Source organism: Pinus tabuliformis, chromosome 7, assembly GCF_031772625.1.
Source record: "Pinus tabuliformis cultivar Carrire ecotype Pingquan chromosome 7, CPIR1, whole genome shotgun sequence".
Classification (NCBI taxonomy): Eukaryota; Viridiplantae; Streptophyta; class Pinopsida; order Pinales; family Pinaceae; genus Pinus; species Pinus tabuliformis.
The window spans coordinates 1,061,508,374-1,061,518,712 of record NC_142293.1 but is presented as its reverse complement, the minus strand read 5'-3'; positions in this window follow the sequence as shown (position 1 = coordinate 1,061,518,712).

Sequence of the window (10,339 nt, the reverse complement as noted above, 5' to 3'; positions counted from 1 at the left end):
CCAGCAATTGAAGATCAGAATTAGGAGCAAGTAAAATTGGATTTAGCAGAATTCTCTTGAACAAACTCTCCTCTCTAAACATTCTTTTACAAAGACTATAAATAACAGATTGCAGAATGGAATAAGGGCTGCTCTCCTCTGCAATTTTAGACTGCTGAAAGCACTATTGTAATTGGAATTTAGAGTTGTAGGAGAGAGGAGTGAAAAATCTCAGATCTGGGGATTATTGAGGATTTTCCCTTTGTATATTGAATTATGCATGAGGAACAAAGCTTGCACTATTGTGGCTTTAGTTTTGAAGGCAGAAGTTCAAGCAATGTAAAGGGTTGTTGGAGACCAAGAACAGAGAAATGGATGCAATAAATTGGTATTTCTAATACCACTGTTTCAAATATCAGTTTTAATTTTATGGTGATATGAATGTGTCATTTTATTCATGTTTGTGCACTATTGTCAATATGGGTAATTTGTCTCAATCTTGTTATTATGTATCTCTGTTTTTATGGATTAATTTCTCATTTTGGAGTAACTACTTACTCTGAAATCTGTCTTATGAAACTGATTTATTGAATAATAATGTGTGTGAACTATTTCTACATATCATTATTCAATTATTGGATTTATTGATTTGATAATCAATATCATTTTGAGAACTACTTCCTGAATGTTGTTGATTTATTATTTCAGTTTTAAGGTCTCAATAGAATGTGTTTTGGTAACCATAATATCAGTTAATTGAACTACTTCATTAACTTGATATTCATTATAAACAAGACATGTTTAAATCCTAATATTTTAATTATCTTGCTCTTAGTTGGGTTAGATCTATATCTGCCTAATTAAGATAGGATTTAGATTAGTTTCTTTTGCTTGCATCATAGAATAAGCTTGCATTTAGAGTAAATTCTACATTCTTTTAAGTCCTCTCCTCAAAGAGGCAAAACTTTAGTTTATGCTTGGTTGAGCCCAAATCAGCTTAAGGGTCATTCTCTTGCCTGATCAGCAAGGAGAAGTGATCTGATGTCCCTGTCTATTGGTAGTTAAAGATACATTATAAACCAATAGCAATAGGGAGAAGGTAACTGGACCTAGATGAACAGTCGGAGCCACCACACCAAACGGAAAAGGAGCTACTTTTAAGGTCCGGACCGGGTGGTTATCCCCCAATGTTGTTGCAGCGATTTTCGAGGCATCAACAGTGCCATCACTGCCTTGCTAGTTAGTGTAGAATAAACCATCTCCCCTATTTTCTTATGCAGTTCTATCTGATCTATGGGGTGGATGTCTTTAGCTAAGACCTCAAAATCAGCCTTGAGGTAGTCTGCAAATGACTTGGGATGCTGTATTGTGGGCTTTAGAAAGCTCATCTGCATTTTGCCTTCTTTGATGTCATAAGCTGACATCAATCTGGTTTGATTTGTAGGGGCCATATTCAAGTATTGAGCATAGGATTGGGCCTTCAATTGCTCATTCTTGGTCTTTATCTCCTTGAATTTTCCTTTTATGTCTATGATCTTCTTAGATGAAGATCTGAAAGATGAAACTTCTACACTCTGATGTCTTTCAAGCTCTTGTCTTTGTGACTTGGAAGGGGTCCCACCTGTTGGGATTGTATGCAGACTATCTCCACCTTCTTTTCTAAAACTCCTTGTTGTTTCCTCAAAGAATTTTTCCTTTGAATATGGATTTAGCCTGTGCCTCTTAGCACCAGGCTAGTCTGAAGGACCACTGGCAGGGATAGCTACTTCCCTGTCTCTTTTCAAGTTATTTTCCTCATTTAGAGGAGTCTGCACAACTGGGGGATTTCCCATATTAACCTGAGCTAGATGAGGCTGTGGTGGAGCTTGTTCTTCAGAGATTTCAGGCTGCTCTGACATCTCTAGTTGTTCTGATTTTTGTGGCTGTCCTGATGCTGGAGTACTTGTTCCCTAGTCTTGTTCCTGTGGTGGTTCTGCTAGGGGAGCACTAGTTTCCTGTGTGTGCATTTGAGAAGTCTCTGCTGTAGAGGCACTAGGCTCTGGTGTTGGCCTTTGAGTAGATTCAACTGGTACCTATTCAAAAGAGTCTAGGTCAAGTCTCTTTTCTAAGTCTTTCATCACATTCTCTACCTCAACTTGATCACTATCCATTTCAACTAGAGTTCCTTCCCTCCATTCATCCATATTTGCATACTATTCTATCTCAGGGATTCTGTGATGGATATAGGGTGACAACTTATGTTTCATTCTCCTATCACAAATGAAACCTTGTGGGTCATATCTCCAAGCAAAGCTTTTCTTTAGTCTCATTGTTGTTTCTATGATTTCTTCTGCTCTTTTCCCTGCTTCTCTATTGTTGCACACAAATGGGCCTAAGTGGTCTTTAATCCTCAATTGGGCTTTCTTCTTTTCCTTGGTGAAATGAATTTGATCAGAGTTTAACATTTTCCTATAATATTCCAGGGCAAACAATCTCATAGGAACATACTTAGGTAGCTTGAAAGGAGGGAGTTCACAACCATAGTTCAGATCTAAATGTGATTCTGGTACAAGTACCAGTCACCTATCTTGTACTACTTTGAAATTTGAAGGATTCTCTTGGTCTCATCACTAATCCTAGGAGGAGGACTTCTTGTCAGCATGGTGGTCACAGGTTGGACAAATTGGTCAATGAATTCATTGTATGAATAGGGACAAGTATATGAGTAGTGGAAGATGGAAGTCCAAAAAATGACTGATTTGGGATTAGCCTTTGTATCAAGTTTATTTACAGAGAATGGGAACTTGTCAAACTCATAGTAAAGGAAAAGGTGATATATGACTGTAGAATACTTGAATACCTTTTCATTTTCTAGCCTCTTGAACTGGTCATGGATTTTCTCAGCAATGAAAGCAGCATAGTTATATTTGACAGCAGGAGGCTGACCATGGGTAAAAATGGACATTAAAATTAGAGTCAATTCATCCACATACTCACTAGTATTGAAACCCATGACCGCAACAATCATATTGACTATATTTTTGCCTATCTCTGTGAAGAAAGATGACACGTAGGGAGGAAGATATTTGGGTTGATGTTGCTTATCCATAAAAGTTTGGCAAAGGCGACTGAGTTCAGACTGGGACATTTTAGAAGCTTTCTTTAGTAATTCCCCAAGGGAAATGGGGGTGAGGTCTTGACCGGGTTGAAACTGTAGCATTTCATTGATTGAATCTGCAGTAATTGTGAAGAGAACATTTTGATTAGGGGACATTATTGCACTGAGGGTGGGATTATAATTGGCTTAACATTGATGGATAATTTCAGGGAAAACGTGCACCGAGGGGAGCATGTACCTTGGGAGATTTGATTCCAAAAGTCCTATGGTATCAGAGCCATTCATGTAATTGTCTCGACATTGACAAAATACTTTCAAGGAGCTTTTATCAGTTTCAAGGTCTTTTATTTGAAAATATTTATCTGCTAAGGGCAAATAATCCAAATCTCTATGAGGAGTAGTGATAGGAGGTATATTGAGGGCCACAGTGGTTTCCATTTCTGGTTCTTGTGGATTCAGATAGGAAAATGGGGTTTTCAAGTAGATTTGGTGAAAACAGAGGGTCCTAGGAGTCTTCAATTTTAAATTCCGCAACTGAATTGTAATGAACTTTGGGGTTTTTAATGTAATCACAGAGGAAATCAAGTATTTACAGGGTTTCTGGAAGGAAACTAGTAAATACTTGTATTTAAGTGATGGACAATTGAGTGCAGGTTCACTGGGTGCAAATGGTGGACTGGAGTGGTGTCGAACTGCAAATTTCAGGGTGGCTGACGGTTGGAGTACAAGTTGGTCAACTTCTACGTTCTGGTTGCATGCATGAGTTTTCAGAATAAGGACAAAAAAATATTTTAACTTTGTTTTTTATGCGAAGTCAAAGCTTTTGGCGGGTTCGTGATATGGACAGGTGGTGTCAACGGGGAGGCGACTTGATGTTTTGTCATTAGCAGGAGGCGGTAAGCGGGTTTCATTTCACTACTATTGGAGGGTAAGTGGGTTTCATCTACTTGACATGTAGCAACAATACAATTCATGAAACCACTCACCATCACATGCTAAAAGTCGACCACAGAGGCCCATGCAATATGTGCGATGACTGTCGGATCTGCGGGATTTGATTAGACGGTGGTCGGGGAGATGAAGTGACTAGCAGATACAAAGGGCGGGCTCGATATAAATTAAAGAAATTAATCATATCGGAGGTGATTTGACTAGTTATCGAGTTATTAATTAGTCTGAATTACGTAATTAATCCTCATTAAATGGTGGCGGGGTCGGGTTCTTAATTAACTATGGATTAGTTAATTAATCCCGTTTATTTTATTTGTTTTATGGTTATATTTAACCGAGGGGCGGGATATATAATGATTTGGGGTTCTGTATAATAATATAATACGGGCATGGGTAGTTTTGTTTTATAGGGGAATTAGATAATAAACATTAGTGGTTAATATGACAAAAACGAATGGGAAAGCGCTAAGTCCAATGTTTTCCAAAAGTGTTTCATCATATAACATATTACTTAGGCTAAAGTGTATAAAAGGGTTTTTATGCAGATTTATTTCAATTTCCCTAAGTAAAATAGGATTTTACTTAGGAAAAGTTTTATCAAAGGAATGAGTGATCTTATGGGGGTAATGTTGATCAAAGGGACTTAAGTACTTTAGGCATTTCCAATTATTGGGCCGAGGGTACGGTCCCTCCAAAAGTCAAAGAAATGCTTTGAGCCCCTCTAACTCTGGCAATTACCTTTAGCACATAGGGAACTAGTGAATATTTTAGGGGAATGAGTAGGGAAGTTAATTATTTTGACTTTGAATGTTGATGTGCCTTTCCATGTGATACATGCCTTTGCCCAGTGATGAAAGTAAAAGATTTAAACATTTAAACTTATCATTCACCACACATTTATTCTGCAACCATCATCTACTAACCCTACCTACTTTATCCTAGCATTTTCACTTCTTTATTAGGGTGCACTTAGATTGGCAAACCCTTATCAAACTTTGTTTTCTTTTACATGGTGATGCCCATCTAAGTCTACACTGATTACATCCAGGGCTCAGATTAAACTATTGAGCTCCTTTTTCACTGTACCTATCTACTTATCTGCCAAGTTTACACTGTTTGGTCAGATATTTATTCTCTATTTCTAAAAAATGAAATTGAAAACATGAAATAACCAAGTTTATACTGTTTGGTTACCATGGATTGTGGCATAGGTAACAAGTTGCACACAATCATTGTTGTACAAAGTAAAATAGTAGTGGCATTTGGTCTTGCACACTTTCCTGGTCTTTTATTTTTGTTGGGGTTCATTTTCCTTCATTTTTTGACCTCCTTTTTATTCTTTTTACCCTTTGATTTTTATTTTAGGGTATACCCTCTTTACATTTTTTAGTTTTTTAATTTTTTAGATTTTTTACAAATGTGGAAAACCTTTGCAACAAGTAAAGTTATGAACATATTTCAAAGCTAAACCAAATCAATTGTAATATATGACACCTATTGGTATAGGGGCATAACAGACCTAATGTCAAGAGCACCATAGGTCATTCCTCAATCTCCACCACCTCTAGCATCAGAGCCAGCCCCAAGCGAGCAAGGAGATGTTGTTCTCATTGAGGATGATCTGATCATGGATGTGTAGAATCTATCATTTGACGAGTTGCAAAAAAAGATTTTACAGGAATGGAGGAAGCATTTTTCGGATGATCACGCATCACTTGCATTCATCAAGGAAAGAGTGATAGTGTTAGACACCAGGAAGCATCCAATTGCTCTTGTCGAAGCTATCTTGGCCTATGCAAGAGCAACAATCACAAATGTTAAATACCTTGTTATAGCTCATTCTGGCATAGTTGGAAAATAAAAAATATTCAAGAAAATTCCAGCACAAGATTAAAAATTTAACAAAATTTGATGGCACCTGATAGTATTTTCTGGCAAATTTACAAGTGGAGGACATTCTTAGTGCTCCTTAAAATGATAAAATTATGTTAGAAGGGATATTTCCGGGCTTCATTTTGTGTAAGTAGAGAGGTTTGGCAGGAGTATAAATTTATACCAACAACAAGATTGGATGAATTGTTAAGTTCAACACATTATTGACCACATATGCAAAGGAGGTGATGTTGGCAGGGACATGAAAGAGGGAAATCTGCTTGAGGATTCTGGCACAGATCTTTTTATTTTTGTTCCTATTGGGAAAAAAGGTGAAATGTAGCAACATGGGATGAGTGAGGATAAGCATACCAGGGACTAGGCATAGAAGATAGAGGATATGAATCACAAAATCTAACAAATCAACAAAATAAATCCATTAATACAGAGCAAATAGGCACAATGTTGCATACATCAGTTTCAGTATCTCAAAGTTAGTCATTTGGAGGTTCTAGTCACTTTCAGCCATGTGTCTCTAATTGAAAAATCTCTCTGAAATGACTGATCTACAAAGTCCTGCATTACAATTGCCACATAAATCAGCTGCATTGGATGGATATAAAAAGGCTTCGGACCCAACTCCTTTTGATGAAATATCATTGCTGGCAGCATATGTTTGTATTGTTCCTGTAGAAGCTAGTGCACATATCATAATTAGTTTAACTTTGCCAAATAGATTGGGGAAAATGCTTGCTCCTCAACATTGACACGATTATAAGAAACAATATAGCCAGATTGATGAATTTGTAGCTTCTCATCATGAATTGTTCATAATTGAAGGGGATTTAATTCATCTACGAGAAGGAGACCATACTACAATATCTGCAATGAATGTTGTTGAAACAGTTGCAGCTACAACTTGCCCCATAGGAACATGATGGCTACCAACTGTAATGGTCGCTCCTATAGCCTAGTCTCAGGAGAAAAATCAAGGAATATTAGTTAATGGAAGCATCGAATAGAACGCTGAGTTTGCTCATGCAGTTATAGAGAATTCCTCCAGTTCCAAAGGTGATAGTCAACAAGTAGATGGACTAGCTATAAAATATAGAGTAGATGGATTGGATATAAATTCAAGTACTGGATCTGTTATCACTCCAAGAAACTCTCCTAGGTTGCAGATCGGAGATGCCTGGTAATATATAATCTTCAATATTGTTCTATGAACTATTGGAATGAATGATGGTTTGGATCAAGCCAGATAACCATTTCAACTCTGTTTTTAACTCAAGACATGCATGAACATCCTCAGCTTTACAAGGCTTTAGACCACTAATGCTCAATAATTTGTAAATTTAATGAATAGATGAAGAATACCACCTATACCAGCAGATGCATATATAAACATATATGAATGGCCAGCTATAGGAAGTAAAAGAAGCTTGCAAATATAATTTATAAAGCAGAGATAAGATGACAGTTATTTGGCCTTAGACACAAAAGAAAAAACATGAACACACTCTTCAAATGCAAGCTTAGAATAGAAGAGGAAAATGGAAATTGAACATATAACAACAAAAGAAGTTTGTATTCACTAGAATGAAGATGAGAAGCTTGAAGGAACAGAGTATCAATAATCTCCAGAGGTTGAACCCTTGCTCCATTTAGTTTTTAGCTTTTTATAGACCTTTTACAATGCTCCTGAGCTCTCAAAGGCTCGGAGTCTTAACCTATCCTCTCTGTCCCTTAACTGTTTGATTCCCTAAATAGGCAAGCATGGCTCAGAGGTTTTCTCCTTCTGCCAGAGGAATAACCACCTTCGGGTACTTCGATGCGCTGTCTGGGAGCTCTCTTGTGCCAGAGATGCCCCATGATGTTTGTTTTGATGAGCTACGCTGGGTTGTTGATGCTTCTGTTTGTTTTGGGCAAGCTGCGTTTGTTGTTTTGCGCTGTGCTACTCCATGACTGCTTTGTCATTTTGGGATGAGCTGTGTGTGTTTTGACCCTTTCAAATGTTTAACAATGCATGCTTTCTATTAACACCGAACAACGATGCCATATTGTGGACTTCTACTGAAAATAATGACTGTTTTTGTTTAAAAAAAAAAAACACAATAACATTGAGCAATCCTGCCCCTCTCTGTCCTTTTCGAACTTCAAAAGTCCTAAAAAATGGTTTATTCTTCTATCAGGTCTTCCCTTTGGGCCACTGCCGCCTATCGCAAGTGGCCTGGTCCCTTGCTTCCTTTGTATTTTGAACTACACTTGCAAAACTCTGAAAACACTTGAAAATGGCCTTTAGCGGACTTCAAATATTTTATATTTCACTTCCCGGACCCTTTCGGGTCTATCAGTGCTGCCAAGTTCCCCTTTGTATTTCGTTATATAATGAAATACATTGAAAATGCATTGAAATTGGACTTTTTGTGGACCTCAAATATTATCAAATACTATTTAGAATCTTGTCGGGTCCGCATCATCGCATCGCTCATACAAAGGTATAAAGGCTCTGCCCCTTGGTGTTGCTCCGTTGCGATATAGCGATGTGATCTAATCACAATCGCTTATCGCTCATGCCCAAGGCCCTTACTTAAATCGCTGATGCCTCCGCCGATGCGATCATCGGAGATCATTGATCGGCGGTGTCTTGTGCCCCTTCTTTAAGTCGTCCTCTTTGCAACACTGATTGCGATTTTCCGCTTAGATCCGGGCCGTTGATTGGCCAGATCTAACAACTGCTATGCCTTGACTGTTTTTCATGGTTTTGGAGTGTTCTTGCCTCCCGATAGTGTATTTCTACCCTTCCAAGGGATCTCCTCTTGCGGTTATTTTGACCTTTGGATGATCTTGAGAAAATATTGAAGATTTCAAGAGAATTTTTGGATCCATTGGCATGATTTTAAGCAAATTTGGAGACTTTAAGAGCATATATGGATCCTTTTTTGGGCCTTTTTCCATCGAGGCTAACACTGGCTCCTTTTGGGGATGAAATCCTCCTTGTGAGGTTTCAAGGATCACACATCAATGCCTTTCTTGTAAAAAGAAAATCAAATCTTCCTCCTAGTGTTCCATTGGGCATGGAGTCTATTTTGTAATGAAAATAAAAACTGGAAAAACATATTTACAATAACAAGGCTTTAAAGCCTTAAAAAAAATAAAGTTTCAAGAACCGCCCATTTACTGGGCTACCAAAAGTATCTCCTGCTTCCAGACCGTGTAGAATGAATGTATTTTTCTATTGAATTTGAGCGATGACAAATGGACATGTCCATAAGGAGTCAAACTTGCCATGATTACCTTTCTTTTCCTTAAATGCATCCCATTTAAGCACCCAATCACCAACTTGGAAATTGTCCACTTTTGCCTTCCTGTCAAAGGTTTCTTTGACTATCTTCTGATGAACCTTTGACTTCTCAACTAGCTACTCTCTGATCTACTGTAGTTCAACCAAGTTATTCATTCTTCTTACCATGTCATTCTATTCATCTTGTTCTTCTTGCAAGAATTTAGCCACAGGGAGAATCAGTTGGATAGGGAAAACAACATCAACGCATAAACCAGTTGAAATGGAGAATTCCCTATGGACTTTTTGATGGTAACTCTGTCAGCCCATAGCGCAAACTTCAACTTGGAATCCCAACTCTTTTTGTTGTCCTCTAACATTTTTTTGATTACCCTTACCAGACTCTTGTTAGATGGTTCTACCAGACCATTGCCTTGAGAATAATATGAGGTAGAATGCACCACTTGAATGCCCATGGGTTTAGTCATGTCCACCAATTATCTTGCCTTGAAAGCTGCTGCATTATGAGTGACTAGTTTGGTTGGGCAACCAAATCTAGTGAAAATATTCTCATTCAAGAACTTTATGGCAACTTGAGGATTGGCATTTTTAATGGGTATAGCCTCAATCCACTTGGTGAAATAATCAGTGGCTACTAAGATCCATTTGTGTTGACCACTGGAATGTGGGTTGATCTCATCTATAAAGTCCAAGCCCCACTGTTGGAAGGGACCATTGACATGTACTAGCTTCAAGGGTAGAGATTTTAGCTACTATCTTCCTACAATCTCTGATACTTGTCACAAGATTTCACAAAAGAATACACATCAGATAACAGAGTAGGCCAATAATACCCAGCCCTCAGGATTTTGTGGGTTGTGGTTTTCCAATAATGATTCCCTCCATAGATGCTAGAATGGAACTGGTGTATGACTTCCACAAATTGTTCTTTATCTAGACATCTCAAGAGGATTCCTAATGGGTCTTTCCAATAAAGCAGATTTTTATTTATGAAGAATTTGGATGATCTGAGTTTAATGACCCGGGCTTGACTTGAGTTAAGCCCTGGAGGGACTTCTAGCTTTTGTAAAAAATGAACTATGTTGGAATACCATTCACAGGTGGCTAGATTTTCAGCCAGAGATCGATTCTACTTT